Consider the following 20,754-nt stretch of genomic DNA (forward strand, 5'->3'; position numbering starts at 1 on the left):
TATCAATTGACTCGGGGGTGGATAAAATTCAAGAGGGCCTGGGGAACTTGGTTGGGAAAAAATTACATCTTCAGTTTCACTAACCTCAAACTGAAATTTAGTATTTCCTTCAATTAAAATGCAGGCCACAAACCACAGCACCCGTGATATTGTTGCCAAGAGAAATCACAGATATTTTCACCTCATTTTACAGTTGTTGTAGATGTCCTGAAATATCTTTTATGCTCACCACTACTTCAAAATTATGGTAGTTATTATAACTGCTGTTAGTTTGTATTATTTAATAATGTGTTACTAACAAAACATGTATCACAATTTCGTAAACTTCAGTTGACGTTTTTCAATGAATGAAAGTGGTTTGATTTGTAACCTTGCATACTTCATTTTATGCATGTAAAAGCATAATTCTGAGAAAAGTACATAGGCTTCACCAGGCTGCCAAAGAGGTCCATGGCACCAAAAAGGTTAAGAATGCCCGAAACTATACACAAAATATTTAATAATGCAACAGCCAGGTTTCTAGAGTAACTCGTTCCTTGCCAGCATCTTTTGAAGCTGCAACAAACATGACCTTGAAATCAACATAGTCTCAAAGCTGTAAAGAAATGATTCTGATGAGAGTCTTTTTTTCTGTTATTTTCCCATAGGAAAAGACCTGTAGATTCTAGAGCATCTCTGCTTTCACGGCATAGGTTGTTTTCTTTTAGTGATAAACTTCATCATTGAGATTTTGCCATCAACACTGAATTATTCTCTTATATTTCATACTGCTAAAATGCAGTCTATTTTGAAAGGGCATTGAATACAATTATTATAAGACTTTAATTTAAAACATCGTAGAGACAGCACCAAGAAAATCTCTGCTACCTGGAAAAACTATAATGATAATTCCACATTTCAAGTAAAAGAAGTAAACGTCAAAGTGTACCTCATTGAAGATAGTGCTGTTAAATGACAGTGCTACTGGTCTTATCCGTGCTCAACTGAAATGTTACATATAAATTATCATTTTTCTAGGGGTGTTAAGAACATGGCCTCTGGGTTATTATAATTTTGAGATCAATTAAATGATGAGATTATGTCTCTGTAGATGTGCCTGGAATGAAAGCACATTAGACTTTTGGAAAATCCTCCATGGAGACTCTGACCAAAAATAGACATGTCAAATGCCAGCAAGTTAAATGATTATTCACTCATTGAAAGCTATTCAGAAATTATTGATATACCCACAGTTATTCACTTATTACTGTAGCTAAATTCTGTTCAAAATTTTCACCTCCAAGAGTAAAATAAATGCTATTAGAATTCTGAAACTAATAAAGAACATAAAAATTAAAACAATATATTCTTGCACTAAATTAGGGTATAATTCACACACTGTAAATATACAGTATTCATATATACAGTTCAACCAGTTTTTTCTACTACTTAAAATACTAGCTGTATTACATGTAGTGCTCTAAAATTTGCCCCTTTTTCTGTTAAACTTGTAAGATTTAGACACCTGGTTATAAATCTAGACTTCGGCTAACTTCAGTATTACAGTTATTCTTTAAATTACAAGCTCCAAAACAATTCAACCTGTATGTCATGAAAGAAAATCTGAAATTACTAAACTTGGGAAGGAAAGAAACTACAATACGAAGAAAACAATTTGTAGTATATAGTATTATAGGAATAAAGATAAAATTCTTATTAATCACAGTTATCAAATTATTCATTTAAGATCCAGAGCAAATTGTGAGTGATTACTTCTATCTGTGTTTGAGTTAAAGTAGAACGTGTATCAATGACACATTTCGTTTGAGGGCTATTGTTTTCTTCTTTAGGTAATTTTGATGATTTTAAAAAGTAACAACAGCTTACATGACTCCTTAGCAAAGTCCATCTCATGCCATTCTCTCCACAGTTGAATTTTCAGGGGAGGATACTGGAAATATGCACTTTGCTCTAACAACCAAAAAGCAATTGCATGCACACATGTAAAAGGTTCCACCCCAACTTCCTTGGCATATTCCCGATTATTTCTCTCTAAACAGGAAGCTGTTGACAATTTTTCCTGGTACTTTCAGAATACCAAAGCTCTTATTTATAAGCAAAATCCCAACTTTTATTTCAGTTATGTTATTTCCCGTGGTTCCTATTGTTGCTAAATATGAATGCTGCAAACAAGATAGAAACCAATTCCAAACTATTTTAGGCTGATTCAGAATTGAGTAGCAATTGTAAAAAGAAAAGTTAGAAACACATTGCAAGGCTATGCTGGAGTTTTTAAACACAAAACAATACTGAAGGGAGGATTCCTGGAATCCAAGAGAGAATATTTGGCTCAAGCTGCAAAATCCGTACGTCTACATAATGTTATGTTAGCAAGTGTTGAGCTTGCAAGGCGATTATATTTTAACCTACTTCACAGAACATTAATCCAAATTTAACCAAATTCCAGAGAACCTGCCTGAAATTCACAACTAGAAGCTGCTTCACATTTTCCCCTTGGTACAACAATAATTGCTCATGAATACAAACTTGTAAGAGGTAAGAGAGAGGGGAAAACCACAATGAGCTATAAAAACATCTAACTATTGTATATAAAGCAAACTAATTACCTCACTCAGAAGAAGTGCAAGATTTAATTGTCCATGCTCTGCAGCCCCTGGAAACAGCAGTAGCAGCAGCAGCAAGGTCCAGCATCCACCAGATTCTCACAAGCCTTTGACTGTGTGGACTCAGCCACAGACTCTGCCTCTAGCTGACGTCAAAGTCCCTGTCACATGGCCAGATGAAAGCCAAGAGATCATTGGTTGTCGTAGCAACCACAGACCGGCTCTGAAATTATTTCACTAGGTCATCTGTCACTGTGGTGTGTGTGTGTGTGTGAGACAGAGAGAGTATGTGTGTACACACACACCATAGAACCATCACGGACAGCTCCCCGACAACCTCAGCCCCCAAAGTTGTGACTCCAGCATGCCTACAACTTTCCTCTGCAAGGCTTTGGTGTCTTTTCTCTACAGTTACTTGCAGGAAAATACACGCCACCCTGAAGTTCTCATTTGTTTCACTATCACCAGCATGAAGCATGTCTCTCTCTCTTTCTCTACAACAAAAGGAAAGAAACTGAAAAATTCTGGAGTAGTTTTCTTAGCCAATTAAACTTATGTGCAAGCAAATATATAAAAATAGAAGCTCAGGGGGAGGGGTTGGAAGAAAATGTATTTACAAAACTATATCAGAATCTACATAGATATACTGAGACCATGCTTGTGATGGAAAGAAAAATAAAAAACAGTGGGTGATGGCTCAGAGACAGATGAGACCGTCTAATGATCCTGATACCAAGTAGGATGTAGACATCAGATAACATAAATTCAGGATTCCTGTACTGTAAAATGGATAGGCAAAAATGATGACCAAATGAGTTTCAAAACAGTATTACTTTAAAATAACCGTGTGAGTAAGCTGAAAATTTTGCTTTGGGGCCATATGGGTGCCAAATCCTCCACTCTTGAGTCCTCTCGTCCATACCCCTTTGCTGGGACTCAACACTGAGTAAACAGGGGCCAGGTAATGAAAGCCCAGAGTCACAGAATAAAAGGGTTATCTCACATGTTTTCTAACATTAGCTTTCTTTCCTTTAGGACCACCCTGGCTTACTTTTAACTCTGCACACGTGCCTATTTCCCAGTTAATTCTCCTTCTTAATTAATGGGAAGCCAATTAAACAAAATCAGTGAAACTCACAGGAAGGTACTCTGAAAAAGACATTCAGAAAATGTATGCCCAAACAAAGGACAAGGAGTTAAAAGGCAGGGAAGAGGAGATTGCCCTCAAAACTGTAAGGGCCTTTACATGCTAGGCTTATAAGGACTTCTATTCTGTTTCTTAAAAAAATAATAAATAACTAAACAAATAAGAGTAGCTCTGGGGTGCCACAAAATATAAATGGAACCTAAGGCAGCCAGGCAGATTACATTTGTGTCACTGTAAAAGAATGAAATTTCTTTAGTAGAATCAGAAATTACTTCTTTAATAATAAGACTAATGTTCAAGCCGCTTGGTCATAGAACTGTCCTATTACATCTTCCTTTTCAACTTTCTTTATTTCTGTCCCAACCCCAACTGGGAGAAAAGATAGATGTTTATTTAAAAAGTTATTTTCCTGATGTGATTAGCTGTAGCACTGCAAAACTGAAATCAAACTATAAAGAACTTTCTCCCTTTAATTTCAGACTAATGACAGTTGGGAATTTACCTGTTTGAATGAGGACAATGGAATTCAATGTCTACCTAAAGCCTCACTAGCAGATTTCACCAACAGCCACAATTCATAAACTAACAATTTGTTCCAATTATTGTTCTGCTTTTATGTTCAGAAATGCACATCATAGTAATGAGTAAATGGGAAGAGGCAGAAAAACATACCCTTCTAGCTTTCCTGGGACCCATGTTCTCTGAGCTGCTTAATTTGCCATCTCTCTGGCTCTAATCCATGGCTGCCTAATCAACTCTTCCTCCTCTTTATGCAGCTTTAGCATTTAAGAGAGAAAAACTGCAGTGCCACATTCTGCTAAGAGGTGATGTCTTCTGAAATAAGAAGTTCTCAGTTCTAGGAAAAAAAAAGCCTCAAATTCAGGACTTTAAATGGATTAATTTGAAAATTAGCAAAAAAACAACACTTTTATTTTGACTGGTCTAGCATTTTAAGACTAAGTATACTTTATGCTGCCTTGGGCTTCAGCTCATCTCTATTTAATATATTCAGTGAACTGGCTGGGCATGGTGGTTCATGCCTGTAATCCCAGCACTTCGGGAGACTGAGGCTGGTGGATCACAAGGTCAGGAGATCGAGATCATCCTGGCTAACACAGTGAAACCCTGTGTCTACTAAAAATACAAAAAAATTAGCCAGGCGTGGTGGCACAGGTCTGTAGTCCCAGCTACTCAGGAGGCTGAGGCAGGAGGATTGCTTGAACCTGGGAGGTGGAGGCTGCAGTGAGCCACGATCATGCCACTGCACTCCAGCCTGGGCGACAGAGTGAGACTTCATCTTGAAAAAAAAAAAATCCAGTGAACTGACCTTCAAAATGAAAAGTGGGTGCACGTAGTCCTTTTTTCTACAACATGCTTCAACCAGAAACTGAAGAGAGAGATTAAGTAATTTGCCTACCTACTCATTTTCCTTTGCAAACTACCTAGGTTTAGAGTTTCCTCTTAGAGTGAAGGAAGCTACCAGTCTTCTGTGAGGTTGAAGGCATGATGATGATCTCTTTGGAGCTCAGATTTCTACCAATTTGGTTAATTAACCCAAATGTAGTTGAACGTATCATAGGAAATACATGAGAGCTTTCTCTAATCACAGCTCACTACACTGAAGAGAATATGTGCCATTTTATTTTCTAATTGACAAGTCGTTTTTTTAAAGGTGAAAATGATTCACCCAATTTAAAAATACCCATTCAAAAATAGTTCTGCATCGTATTTTTCACTCTTTGTAAGAATGTCAAGGCTGCCTATTATTAGTTTGACCACTTTGCCAGAAATAACTGGTAAATGCCACTAAATAAGCAGTCTGACCTGGGCTCACACACCTGAACTAACAGGTGGTTTGGGTCATGCAATTCTAACCAGTCTTTTGTCAATGTTTGTAGGTAGGGATGTTGCTGTCTCCTCTGTCTTAACGTTAGTGGGCAGGCCTGGACCTACTGTTTAGAGCTACCAGGTTCAAATTTCTTCTTTCTTATGGTTGGACCTTGAGCAAGTTACTTAAGTCCTCTAAGTTGCAGTGCCTACATCTTAAGGTTGTTGGGAGGATAATAAAGTTAATATATTATAAAATTCTGACACCTTGCCACAGGGTAGATGGCTCAAGTGTGTATGTCATTTCTTGTTTATCTGTCTAACTCTGATAAGCCTACAAAGATCTTCAGGGAAAGGATGAAATCTTATTCATCTGTACAACACTACAGTTAGCACACAGCCCAGAACACAGTGAGTCCTCAATCCATGTCGAATGACTCAACTATTGGGAAATAAATGTTGAAGAGTAGAAAGAAATGGTTCCTTTTTCTTCCTACTAATAGGGAAGAGAGCCTCTCTCCAACTCCCAATCTCAAAAGAAGGCAAAGAAGAAAAAAGAAAGAACAAAAATATTGAGTTATCATAAACTTTTCTAAAACTGCATGGCTCCAAGTAAATCAAACTTAACCCTACTAAATCATAAATATTTATTATGAGTACATGTAAGTTATATGTGGATGTATTTAATGGTTCTTGCTGTTGATGTTGGAAAATCTTTTACACTAACTGACATTAATTGAGTGCTTACTACATGTGGAATATTTTTCTAAGTATTATACATTTATTAAATCATTTACTATAATAACCCTATGAGGCAGGCACTATTGAAGAAACTGAAGAAACTGAAGACAGAGATTAAGTAATTTGCTTACCTACTACATAGCAGAGCCAGGATTTATACTCAAGAAGCTTAGCTCTGTAAAATTTTGGAAATAATTTACATTTGATATGTTTTTAGAAAAAATTGAATTATTTCTCATGTTTATTTTACAATGTAGGGTTGTTTTTATTTTTAAATTTTTTATGAAAGGGAGAAGGCCAACTTATCTTTTCTTCATCTTGGAACTTGAAAGATCTTAATCTCTCTTTGGCCTAAGGAGTTCTATGGCAAGAAAAGAATCTAGTCAGAAAAATTTAATCAAGGAAAATGGGCAAAGTAAACTAGAGAAAATGTCCTGAATAAAACTATGCCTAAATTATAGTCTTTGCTGAAGCAATGTTTCGATTGCACAGGTTTGGGTGATCTGGGTCATCTGTTTCCCACTATGATGAAGTAGCACGTGTTCAGTACTCTCACTGAAATAACAACAATAGCTAGATTTTTTTTTTATGGCTGGAAGACGTCAAAGAGTGGCAGAGGCAGCAAAAATTTTAAGTGCCAGGGTCTCAGATAAAACGAAAATATATTGAGTGTCTTATTCCATTTGGACTGCTATAACAAAATACCATCAACTAGGTAGCTTATAAACAACAGAAATGTATGTCTCACAGCTCTGGAGGCTGGGAAGTCCAAGATCAAGGCTCCTACAGATGTGGTCTCTGGTGAGAGCCCATTTCCTGGTTCCTGAATGGCACCTTCAAGCTGAGTCTTCACATGGTAGGATGGGCACACAGGATCAAGATAGCTATTTAGGGCCTCTTTTATAAGGAAATTTATCCTATTTACGAGGGCACTACCCTTATGATCTGATAACCTCCCAAAAGGGCCCACCTCCTAATATCATCACTTTGTGGGTTAGGGTTTCAACACAGGAATTTGGGGAAGACACAGACATTTAGTGAAGCACTGAGATATAGACTCTGCATTTCCCACTGCTTTTCTTCTGAAATTATTGGATGATTCTTAAGTGGTGTGGGGCTTTTAGCATTCTCAGAAGCTGAAGAGATAAAAATTGGAGTACAAATATTTAAAAATATTCAAGACTGGAGGGACTGAGATTGGAGAGAGAGAGAAAAAAATGGAATCACAGAAAAGATATTCCAACAATCTGTACTGTTTTCCCCTTGAAGCATTTCCCAGTTCCTAAATGGCATGAGACAAGAAGACAAGAAGTGAAGTATGAAATGCAGCAAAGAGGCTAAAACAGAATGGCAGAGTTTGGCAGTCGTGTAGTGCCAGGGAAACCAAAATTACGGTTCGGATCCTCCAAGGAGTTGGAACCTGGTAAACCTAAGTTTTCACATCTCAAAACTGAAAGGTTAAGTCCTAGAAGAAGTGAAAAACAGGAAATAGAGGAGCCCTCACAAAAGCCAGGATCCACCTTAGAATCATTACACTCCCTAACTGGATCAAGATAATTTGTCCCCTTTCTGACTACCTTCCAAAAAAATCAACCCTCTTTAAAGGAAGATGACATTTTCCAGAACCCCTAAAATTTTTCATACACCATTTTCAATTCAATCCAAAATCACTAAACATGCCAGGAAATAGGTCGAACTGACCAAAATCTCTGAGGAGAAAATAGGTAATATAGGTAGACTCATAAGTTATTCATTTTCTGTAGTCATCAGAGAGGGACTTTAAAATAACTCTAATTTGTATTTTCAAGGAAATAGATGGCAAACCGGAGAATTCTCACACAAAAATGAAATTTATAAAAAAGGAAAATATTAAAATTAAATAACTAAAAAATACAATGGAAAGTAAAAGTACAGTAGATGGGTTTAAGAGCAAAGAACATACATACAAAGAAAAAACTAATGAAAGAGACAGATCAACAGACAATATCTAGACTGAAGCAAGATAAGAAGAATAGAAAATACAGAAAAATGTAAGAGACATTGGAATATGATGAAAGGCTAATGTGAATTTGAAAGACGAGAGAAAAGGAACATAAAGAATAAGCAATATTTGAAGAGAACAAAGAAATTTTCAAAACTTACAAAAAGACACTGTGAAAGGAAAATATCTTGGGCCCCCAAAATCACAAAGCTAAAAGGAAAATTCAAGCTAGAAACTGCTCAGGCCAAACCTGTCTCCCATTCTATTCAAAGCCATCCCTTTGCTCACTGAGATAGATGCATTTTCTGACTGCCCCCTTTGGAAAGGCTTATCAGAAACTCAAAAGAATGCGACCATTTGTCTCTCCCCTACCTGTGACCTGGAAGCCCCTCCCTACTTCGAGTTGTCCCCGCCTTTCTGGATGGAACCAATGTACTTCTTACATATATTGATTGATGTCTCATGTCTCCCTAAAATGTATAAAACTAAGCTGTGCCCTGATGTCCTTGGGCACATGTCATTAGGACTTCCTGAGGCTGTGTCATGGGCATGCGTGACTTGGCAAAATAAACTTTCTGAATTAACTGAGACCTGTGTCAAATATTTGGGGTTTACAACACAAAACAACAGATTTAAAAAGTTGTATATACCCCCAAAAGGATAAATAACTACAAATAAAATCACACCTAGAAACCTCATGATCAACCTGCTAAAAACTGAAGACAATGCCAAAAAGTTTAAAAACAGCAAGATAAAACACCACATTGACTTCAAAGGAGCAACAAAAGACTTTTCAACAGAAACTGTCAAATCTAGAAGATAATGGAATAATAAACTTTGAAATGACAAAAGGAAAAAGTGCAAATTTTATATTATATATACAGATAAAATGTTCTTTAAAAATGAATGTGGAGGCCAAGTATGGTGGCTCACGCCTGTAATCCTAGCCCTTTGGGTAGCTGAAGAGGGCAGGTCAAGAGATTGAGACCATCCTGGCCAACATGGTGAAACCCCGTCTCTACTAAAAATACGAAAATTAGCTGGGTGTGGTGGCGTGCACCTGTAGTCCCAGCTAATCCAGAGGCTGAGGCAGGAGAATCACTTGAACCTGCGAGGCGCAGGTAGCAGTGAGCCCAGATCATGCCACTGCACTCCAGCCTGGCCACAGAGCAACATTGTCTCAAAAAAAAAAAAAAAAAAAAAAAAAAAGTAAGAATGTGGAGTGTCTTCTGTTCCCAGGGAGACTACAGACTGCAAAAAATAAAGTAAAGTAAGAAATAAGGCTTCTGAGACTCATAGGACTATTAAAAAAAACCCTAATATTTATATCTTCAAAGTCTTAGAAGAAATTCAATACCCATTCATGATAAAAAAAAACTCACAGAAAAATGAGAATGAGAGGAATGTCCTTATCTTGATAAAAAGTATCTACCAAAAGTCTACAACTAATTTTATACTTAATAGTGAAAGAGTAAGTGTTTTCTTCTTAACATTAGGAACCAGGTAAGGATGTGCACTCTCACCACTAATTCAACAACATGCCAAAAGTTCTAGCCATTTAAATAAGGTGAGGAAAAGAAATTAAAGGCATACAGGTTGGAAAGGAAGAAATAAAATTGTTTCATTTGTGGATGAAATGACTGTCTTATAGGAAACCCCAAGGAATCTGCAAAACAAACAAACAAAACTTCCAGTAACGAATAGATGAGTTTGAAAAGATCACAGGATACAAGATAAACCTGAAAACCAATTGTATTTCTCTACACCAGTAATGAACATGGAGAGACTGAATTTTAAAATACAGTGCCATTTATAATTGCTCAAAACCAGATGAAATAAGTATAACTCTAACAAAACAGGTACAGAACTTGCATTCTGAAAACTACAAAATGCCAGTGGAAGAAATCAAAGGTTCAAATAAATGGAGACAGAAGCCATGTTTATAGATTGAAAGATTCAACATACCAAAGATATCAACTAACCTCTAACTGATTTACAGAATTAACACAATTCTAATCAAAATCTCAGCAAGATTTGTTACAGATATATACATAATTATTCTGAAATTTATATTGAAAAAGAAAGGATCTAAAATAGCTTAAATAATTTTGAAAAAAAGGAATAAAATGGAAGACATCACTCTAGCTGATTTTTGAACATATTATATAGCTATGACTATCAAGACTGTGGGATATTGGCATGGGGACAGACATGCACATCAATGGAACAGAATGGAGAACCCAATACCTCACCACCTAAATATGACCAATGGATTTTCGACAAATCTACAAAGGCAATTCAATGGAAGAAGAATATTTTTTTCAACATGTGGTACTGGAACAACACCAAAATCATAATCTATAAAATAAGTAATTGATAGTCTACACAAGGACCTGTTAAGAAGACGAAAAGACAAGCTACAGGCTGGAGGGGAAATATTTGCAAATCAAATATCTGACAAAGGACTCATATCTAGGATATATAAAGAACTCTCAAAACTCAACAGTAAAACACACAATCCAACTAAAGGATGGACAAAAGACATGAAGAGACATTTTATCAAAGAATATACACAGATGACAAGTCCAAAAAGGTTTTTCAACATCATTAACCATTACGGAAATTCAAGTTAAAACCATAATGAGATCAGAACAGCTAAAATAAAAAATAGTGACACTACCGAATGCCAGCAAGGAGGCAGAGAAACTTAACTGATAAAGCTACTATGAAAAACAACTGGACAGTGTCTTTGAAAAATTTAACAAGTTACTATCATGCAACTCAGCAATTGCACTTGGACATTCCAGAGAAATGAAGACAGGCTAACACAAAAACCTGAACCTGCTTGTTTATAGCAGCTAGCTTTATGACAGCCAAGAACTGGGAACCATCCAGAGGCTTTGGGTTGGGGAATGAGTAAACGAACTGTACTATATCCATATGACGGAATACTACTTAGTACTAAAATTGAACTTCTTATGCATACAAAAGCCAGCATGAATATCCAGAGAATTTTACAGAGCAGAAAAACAAGTCTCAAAAGTTCACACACTGTATAAATCCACTTCCATAACATTCTTGATATGACAAAATTATCGAAATAAAAAATAGATGAATAGTTGTAAGGGGTTAAGGAGCAGGTAGGGAAGCCAGGAAAGTGCCCTGGCTGTAAAGGGCAGCAAGTAGGATCCTTGTGTGCCAGACACCTTCTATATCTTGACTGTATCAGTATCAATATCCTGATTGTAATTTTGTACTGCAGTTTTGCAAGATGTTACCTTTGGAAGAAAATGGGTAAAAGGCATATGGGTTTGCTCTGTATTATTCTTACAACTGTATGTGAATCTACATTTATTTCAAGATAAAAGTTTAATTAGAATTTTTTAAATGAAGGTGAGATAAGATATTTTCAGTGAAAAACAGAGAGAATTAATTCCAACAGAAGTATACCAAATTTCTCAAGAGTTGTTTAGGCATAAGAAAAATGATTCCAGATGGAAACATAGACATATAAAAAGGGAAAATATATAGATAACACTAAAGAAATACTAATTTTATAAAATTAGAATGTTGTGTGGGATATAAAATAAATGTAGATTTCAAATATAGAATATTAGCACAAAAGTAAAAGAGATGAATAGAATTAAAGTGTCCTAAGACTCTAGAATTCTTGTATAAGTACAAATAGTCCCTTATTAGGTACAACGTAATCCTTACAGTAACTACTTAAAAAAAAAAAACAAAAAAACAAACTAAAGAACATATAGTTAATAAGCTAATAGAGCAGAAAAAATAATTCTAAAAATTACTTGATTCCCAAAAAGAAGAAAAGAGGAAAAAAGAACAATAAATAATAAGATAATAGAAATGGTAAGATTAAAGATGTAATCTCAAACATATCAATAATTCCCATAATACATAAACTGACCAAATATTGCAATTAAAAGAAAATAAACATCATACTGTATTAACAGGTATATTATAATTCTTTGCTGTATACAAGAGACACACTTTGAAATCAAGAGTACAGAAAGGCTAGAAGTAAAAAGATAAATACATATATATCATACAAACTCTACCAAGACAAAGCTGGTATAGCAATATTACTGTCAATACATAATAATTTATAGCTACTAGAGGCTGAGGCAAGAGGATCACTTGAACCCAGGAAATTGAGGCAGCAGTGAGCTATGGTTGTGGAGGAGAGGAGAGGTGGGGACAGGAGGGGGAGACAAGGGGAGGGGAGGGGAGGGCAGAGGAGGAAGGAAAGAAAAGAAAGAAGGAAAGAGAAAGGATGAAGGAAAGAAAGGAAAGGAAAAGAAAGGAGAAAGGGAATGGAAAGAGGAAGGAAGGAAGGAGGACAGAGAAAAAGAAAGAAAGAAAGAAAGAAAGAAAGAAAGAAAGAAAGAAAGAAAGAAAGAAAGAAAGAAAGAAAGAAGAGAGAGAGAGAGAGAGAGAGAGAGAGAGAGAGAGAGAGAGAAAGAAAGAAAGAAAGAAAGAAAGAAAGAAAGAAAGAAAGAAAGAGAGAAAGAGAAAGAAAGAGTACTTTATAGAAATAGTACTTTATAGAAATATAAGCAAGAAATACTACCAAAGATATAAATACTTCATAATTTACCTTTCCAAATATGCACACATTTAATAGCATCAAGATAAATTTTAAAAATCACAATCATAGTCTTAATTTAAAACATCTTTCTCAGTAACTTACACAACCAGCAGATAAAAGTAGAAATATAGATTTAAATTATAAAATTAACCAATTTGATCCAGTTAATATATTAGTCAATATTTGAAAACTGGTGACCTCAACAATTGCAAAATACACACCTTTTTTTCAAACGTATTCGCCAAAATTGGCTACATGCTGGGCCACAAGTAAGGTCTTGACACATTATAAATGACTGAAATCACAGAGAATACCCTTTGTAAACAGTGGATTAAAGCTAGGAATCAATATTGGAAAGACAAATAGAAAATCCCTGAATGGAAATTAAACAATGCATTTCTCAGTCGTCCATGGGTTAAAGCCATGGCGGTATGATTTACAGGCACACTTCATCTTATTGTGCTTTGCTTTACTGTGCTTCACACATACTGTGATCTTTACAAACTGAAGGTTTGTGGCAAACCTGCATCAAGCAAGGCTAGCAGTGCTGTTTTTCCAACAGTATGAGCTCAAATCGTATCTCTGTATCACATTAGGTAATTCTTGCAATGTTTTTAAACATTTTTTCATCTGTTATGGTGATCAGTAATCAGTAATCTTTGACATTACTTTTGTAATTGTTTTGGGGCACCACAAACCATGCCCATAAAAGATGAAAAACTTAATTGACGGATGTGTGTGTTCTGACTGCTTGCTCCATTGATTGGCCTTCCTTCATCTCTCTCCCTCCCCTTGAGCTTGCCTAGTCCCCGAGATACAGCAATGTTAAATTAGGCCAATTAATAATCCTACAATGACCTCTAAGTGTTCAAGTGAAAGGAAGAGTTGCCTGTCTCTCACTTTAAACTAAAATCTAGAAATGATTAGACTTAATGAGAAAAGCATGTTGAAAGCCAAGATAGGCTGAAAACTAAGCCTCTTGTGCCAAACAGCCAACTCTACTGCAAAGAAAAAGATCTTGAAGGAAATTTAAAATGCTACTACAGTGAAGATATGAATGATTAAAAAAAAAAAAAAAAAAGCAAAGCAGCTTTATGTTCATATGTAGAAAGTTTTAGTAGCCTGGAGAGAAGATCAAATCAACCACAACATTTTCTTAAGCCAAAGTCTGTTCTTAAGCCAGTCCCTAACTCTCTTCAATTCTATAAAGGCTGAGAGAGGTGAAGAAAATGCAGAACAAAACTGTGAGGCTAGCAAAGGTTCATGAAGTTTAAGGAAAGAAGCCATCTCAATAACATAAAAGCGCAAGATGAAGCAGCATGTGCTGATGGAGAAGCTGCAGCAAGTTATGCAGAAGATCTAGCTAAGATCATTGATGAAGGTGACTACACTTAAAAACAGATTTTCAATGTGGATGAAATCACCTTCGACTGGAAGAAGTTGCCATCTAGAACTTTCATAGCTAGAGAGAAATCAATGGCTGGCTTCAAGGATTTAAAAAACAGGTTGATTCTTTTGTTAGGGGCTAATGCAAGAGGTAAGTTTAACTTGAAGTCAGTGCTCGTTTACCATTTCAAAAATTGTAGGGCTCTTAAGAATTATGCTAAATCTACTCTGCCTATGCTCCATAAACGGAACAACAAAGCCTGGACCACAGTACATCTGTTTACAGACTATGTTAAGCCCATTGTTGAGACCTACTGCTCAGAAAAAATGATCCCTTTCAAAATATTACTGGTAATTGACAATGCACCTGGTCACTCAAGAGCTCTAATGGAGATATACAAGGAGATTAATGTTGGTTTCATGCCTGGTAACACAATATCCATTCTGCAGCCCATGGATCAAGAAGTAATTTCAACTTTCAAGTCTTATTATTTAAAAAGTATATTTCATAAGACCATAGCTCTTAAAGTATATAGATAGTGATTCCTCTGGTGGATCTGGGCAAAGTAAATTGAAAAACTTCTGGATAAGATTAATTACTCTAGATGACATTAAGAACATTCATGATTCATGGGAGGAGGCCAAAATATCAACACTAACAGGAGTTTGGGAGAAGCTGAGTCTAACCCTCATGGATGACTTCCTGTAGGGGTTGAAGACTTCAGTGGAGGAGGTAACTGCAGATTAAAGTGGTTTCTTGAGATGGAATCTACTTCTGGTGAAGATGCTGTGAATGTTGTTGAATGACAATAAAAGATTCAGAATATTACATAAAGTATACTGACAAAGCAGCAGTAAGGTTTGAGAGGATTGACTCCAATTTTCTACTATGGGTAAATGCCATCAAACAGCACTGCATGCTACAGTGAAATCCATGATGAAAGAAGAGTTAACTGATATGGTAAAACTTCACTATTGTCTTATTTTAAGAAATTGCCATAGCCACCCCAACCTTCAGCAATCACCAGCCTGATCAGTCAGTGGCCATCAGCACTGGGGCAAGACATTCCACTAGCAAAAAGATTAGAACTTGTTCCTTAGTAATTTTTAGAAAATAATTTTTTATATTATAGTAATCTGTGAAAATGCATTATTAGCATTTTTAGAAAAATTATTTTCTAAAAATTTGCACTTTTAGAAATATTTTATATTACAATAATCTATAAAAATGCATTTTCTAAATATATAATATTTATAACCATTATATAAAATATAATGGATATACTTATTATATAATACATAACTAATATGATTAATATAATTATATCCATTATATTTTATATAATGGTTATAATATAACCATTATATTATTATATTAATATATAATTAATATAATTAACTATTACATATGATTAATATAATATAATTAACTATTACATAATGTAATTAGTATGATATAATTAATTATTATATAGTATAATTAATAAATTAATATATAATTATATATAAGTAATTATAATAAAATATACTTTTAAAACATAATGCCATTTCACACCTAATAGATTACTGTATAGTATAAACATAACTTTTATATGCATTGAGAAACCAAAAAAATGTGTGTGACTCATTTTATTGCAATATTCACTTTATTGCAGTGGCCAGGAATCAAACTTGCAATATCTCTGAGACATGCCTGTATACTGCAACCTAGAAACATTTTGAACGGAATGACAAAAATATATCAAAATTTACATGCAGCACTATTTAATGAAAATGCACATATGTGTTTATGCTAAAACAGAGGTTCTACTTTTGAAGTGGCACTTTGAAAAGCTCCATGGACCTGTTCCCCAATGACTTAAGTATAACTTGTGAAAATACTTTTTAAAATCATATATATACAAAGTCCGTAATAATCATTCTAAGGGCATATAGACAATGAAGAAATATTTATTCAAGAAAATATACTAAAACTCTGAAAGAACACTTAGGATCTCGAGCACTTGAATTAAGATCCAGTCCTTCCTTAACCCTCAGCTCAGTCTGATAAAAGCTCCTCTCTTGAGAAGATGTGACCCATAAGTGTGGCCTATTTTTCCCATTAGCTCTCAGTCAAGGAATATAATTATCTCCCTTGGAAAGGTAGGACACCAGCCTTTCTCCAGCTCTAAGGTTAGTGACTGCACCCAAGAGGTTGGGGACTCCCTTCTTCTATCTATCCTCTATTCATAAGGCAGAGACTCTACTCTAGGTCCAGCAGATCAAAAATACCAGGGCTCATATTGCCCTCAATGCATCTTGCTTTTAGGGTAGAGGTTCTATGTCAGGGAAGGCAGTTTGAGAAGACTAGAGACTACTATCACTGCCTAGTGCCTAAAGCAGTTACTCAGAAATTTTTCCCAGATGGAGAGGCCATCCATAGGAACAGAGAGCTCTAAAACTCTCCCTAAAGGAGCTGACTTTATTTGTAATAGAGTGTGTAAAAGTTCAAGTTTAAGGGTGCTCTTGAAAACATGGAGATTTTGATGGTAAACAATTGAGAGGAGGTGGATAACTATAGGAGAGCAAAAGCTAACCTGCAGACCAGCTAGTTTATCAAAGAGAACTGGGAAAGGAGATAGCCAAAAAGATCCTTCCTGGGATGAGAGCAAACCTCAAATATCAACCGCCAAAACTTCACTGGATGAATTTAATTGGATAAGACTGAAATAATTTATGCCCAAGAACATTTTAAGAAATACTAGAAAAATCAGGAAAAAATTAGTGGAGCCTAACAGCTGGGTGTGATATCAAATGAAGCAGACCGTATAACAGAGAGACTGGGAAAGAGACAGCCAAATATAGCTCTACCAAAACCAGTCATTCCAGGGTGATGTGAGTATGCCCAAGGCTGTGCCCTCTGAAAATAAATAGTAAAGGCTTTGCAGTGTAGGGAAAATAGACCTCACTAAAATAGTTTAATCAAGTCATTAAAAACAACAACAAACCCCCAAGCAAACAGCAACAGAAACTCCAGAGAAGAAAGAAGAATCAGAATCCAAAATTGCTATACTATATTACCTTAAAGATTCAGCTTTTAATGAAAAGTCATGAGACATGCAAAGCAAAAGGAAAATGTAATTCATACACAGGAAAAAAAAAGCAGACAAAGAAACTATCTGTGAGATGATTTAGATGTAGTATTTTAAAAAGACTTCAAAGCAGCTACTATAAATATGTTAAAAGAACTAAAGAAAACCATACTTTATGAAGTAAAAGAGGCTGCAATGATAATGCCTCATCAAATAGAGAATATCAATAAAGAGATAGAAGTTATATTAAAAAACCAACTGGAAATGCCAGAGTTTAAAAGCAGAATAACTGAAATGAAAATTTCACTACAGAGAAATGATAGTAGATTTAAATGGGTGGAGAAAAGAATGAGTGAGGCTGAAAATAGGTTGGTAGAGAACATGCATCTGAAGAGCAGAAAGTAAAAGAACAAAGAAAATGAACAGAGAGCGCCTCAAAGAATTATGGGACATCAATATGTGTATAAAACATATGCACCTATGCACACATTTCCCAATTTAAATAAAAGCATTAATGTACACATCAAAGAAGCTAATGAACTCCAAACAGGATAAAGACAAATAGATCCAAACCCACACATATCATCATTAAAATGCTGAAAGATGAAGACAAAAAAATATTGAAAGCAGCAAGAGAAAAATGGCTTATTACATGTAAGGAAACCTTAATAAGATTAACAGCTACCTTAGCAGAAACAATGGAGGCCAGAAGCCAGAGGGATTACATATTTAAAGTGCTGAAATAAGACAGCTGTCAACCAAGAAGCCTATATCCAGCAAAACTATCTTTCAAAAATGAAGGCAAAAATAAAGATATTCCTAGATAAACTAAAACAGACCAAATACATTGATAGTAGATCTACTTCACAAGAAATGCTAATGGAAGTTCTTCATGCTTAAAGCAAGTGACCTCAGATAAAAAGAGCATCAGAAAAAGTAATTGCGTAATTATAAAAGATGTCATAAATGCGTATTTCTTCTTCTTTCTTCTCTTGGCTCATTAAAAAAGCAATTGTACAAAACTATATATATATATATACACATACATATAACTGTATATTGGAGTTGTAACATATAGAATTGTAAAATATTCAACAACAGCACAAAGGAAAAGGGGGAAGAGCAAAGTTGTATTAGAGTAAAAAAATAACACCATATGGTAATTTGAATCCACAGGATACATAGAGAACCAGAAAAGGCGCAGAAACACAGACCAGAGAAATTAAATCATTTGCCCAGGATCAAAAAGCCAAAGAATTTTGATATTAATTCAACACCATATTAATAGGATTATCTGGTTTTACAATCCAATAGAAATAGCAAAGTAGAATAAAGCCAAGGTGCTCAAGAAATCAAAACCAACATCTGAAAGGCACATACAAACTATTAGAAGCAGACACAAAAATCTTCCAAATCACCATCACCTGCAGTCATAAAGGGTTACAGCAAAGTTACTGAAATACTGGTAAAAATAGCATCCTTGTATTATGCTTTATAATTTACATAGCACTTTCACAATTCTATTTTCCTTGACCCTGAATCAATAAAAGCATTTAATTTTTAAAATGGCTGATAATCCATGATTTAAATTTCTACCTCATATAGTTGGGAAAAGAAGAGCATCATAAAACTAAAGAAAGTAGAAGGAAGGAAATGATAAAATGAGAAGAAATTAATTAAATGGAAAAAAATGTATAATAGAGAAAAATGAAAAGATAGAAGTTGATACTTTGAACAAATTAATACAATTAATAATAACACCTTAGAAGAGTGATCAAGAAAGAAAAGAGAAAGAAGTCTTAAATTACCAATAACTGTAATAAAAGGGGAACATAATTACAGATCTTACAGCTGTTAAGAAATAGCAGATTTCACAGGCTCATAGACTAGAAGATACCTTAGTGGTCACCCAGTCCTATCTACCTTTCAGTGAAGAAATCCCCTCTACACTATCACTAAGGAGTAGTAAGCACCTGCTCCTTGAATACTTTCCAGTAACGGTGAGCTCTCCATTACAAAATGTCAGGTCTTACAATTGTGGAACTACTCTGTTAGAAAGTTCCTTATGATGAACCAGATGTTTCCTCCCTAAAACTTTACTATAAGATTTATGTTTTTCTCTTTGATGCTATGTTCACATGGCTGCCCTTCAGAGATCTCAAGGAGCAGCTATTACATCTGTGGCAGCAGTTGCTAATTGTTCTCTAATATCCATTTTCTCTTTCTTCCATAGATATAGAATCTTTAGCTTGTTAATAGTTGTGAAGAATAAAGACATTTCCTAATTCCCTTTCTAGCTCTGCGGCTTTATAATTAAGAACAAGCCAATGGGATGTAAATAGATATGTCATATGGTAGCTTCCAGAATTTTCTTTAAAAACAAATAGGCAAACAAACTTGTCTAAACCTTTTGCCCCCTTTTTATGTTAATTCCTTTTACCATTCTACTGCTTGGGACCATGAGTATGGTGACTACCACTGTAGACCATGAGGAAGTGGGCTATACACCCTAAAGATGGATGGCAGAGCTGTGAGCTGGAAGAAGCTTGGGTTCCTAAAGACTTCATGGAGAAAAGCTGCCATTTCAAGACTACATTGCTTTTCTATGGACTTTTACATGAGAGAGAGAGAGAGAGAGATTGAGATTTCCATTTTATTTAAGATACCACTATTACATGCCAAACCTATTCCCAACTGTGAGAGTATCCACCATCAAAAACATCTTGTGCAGGTGAAATATCACATGTTTAATAAGCTGTGGAATGTTATAAAATTTCCAGGAGTCCCTAAAGAAGAAAATAGAAGTGCCTTCTAAAAGCATTGCAAAAGAAATGCTGGAAAAACAGCTCTTTATTTCTCCAAGTATTAAATTAGTAAACTTTAATTAATATTTGGTAATATTCATGCAAAGACTCTTTAAAGTCTTCCTGGACACGGAAGAGTTATATGGATTGATGTCTAAGAAAAAGAAGGAAACAGACATCAAAATCACTACAGGAATAAAAATGGCCTCTTCTTTCACCCTGCATGCCTTTTCACAGTTTGAATGAGGTAAATAATTCTTTTCGCAGAGACAAAGAGCTTCTCACAGGAAACTAAGGATTTTGTTTTGTAAGAATATGGTCCACAAATCACCTCTTTATATTTAATCTCCCATATAAAAGGAAAGTTACAAAATATTATTTTTCCATCAACAGCATCCAGTACAACTAGTGCAAATGTTAGAATAGAATCTGTGTTTTTGCTCTTTTTAAATTTTTATTTATTTTTTTGAGACAGAGTCTCGCTCTGTTGTGCAGGCTGGAGTGCAGTGGCATGATCTCAGCTCATTGCAACCTTCATCCCCGGGGTTCAAGTGATTCTCCTGCCTCAGCCTCCTGTAGCTTGGA

The 20,754-nt window shown here is 35.2% G+C and overlaps 1 protein-coding gene across 3 annotated transcripts in view; it reads right to left on the bottom strand.

Annotated features, from left to right (window-relative positions):
* Positions 1-20,754, bottom strand: part of NCALD (neurocalcin delta) — a 453,797-nt gene that overhangs the window by 112,201 nt on the left and 320,842 nt on the right. The window contains exon 1 of one of the 3 annotated variants that reach the window (XM_008001254.3): positions 2,607-2,792. The exons of the other annotated variants lie outside the window; for them this stretch is intronic. The gene's annotated coding sequence lies outside the window, so the exon portion shown is untranslated. Of the gene's footprint in view, positions 1-2,606; positions 2,793-20,754 lie in introns of those variants that run through there. 3 annotated transcript variants of the gene reach the window in all.

This window comes from Chlorocebus sabaeus, chromosome 8 (assembly GCF_047675955.1).
Source record: "Chlorocebus sabaeus isolate Y175 chromosome 8, mChlSab1.0.hap1, whole genome shotgun sequence".
NCBI classification, from domain to species: domain Eukaryota; kingdom Metazoa; phylum Chordata; class Mammalia; order Primates; family Cercopithecidae; genus Chlorocebus; species Chlorocebus sabaeus.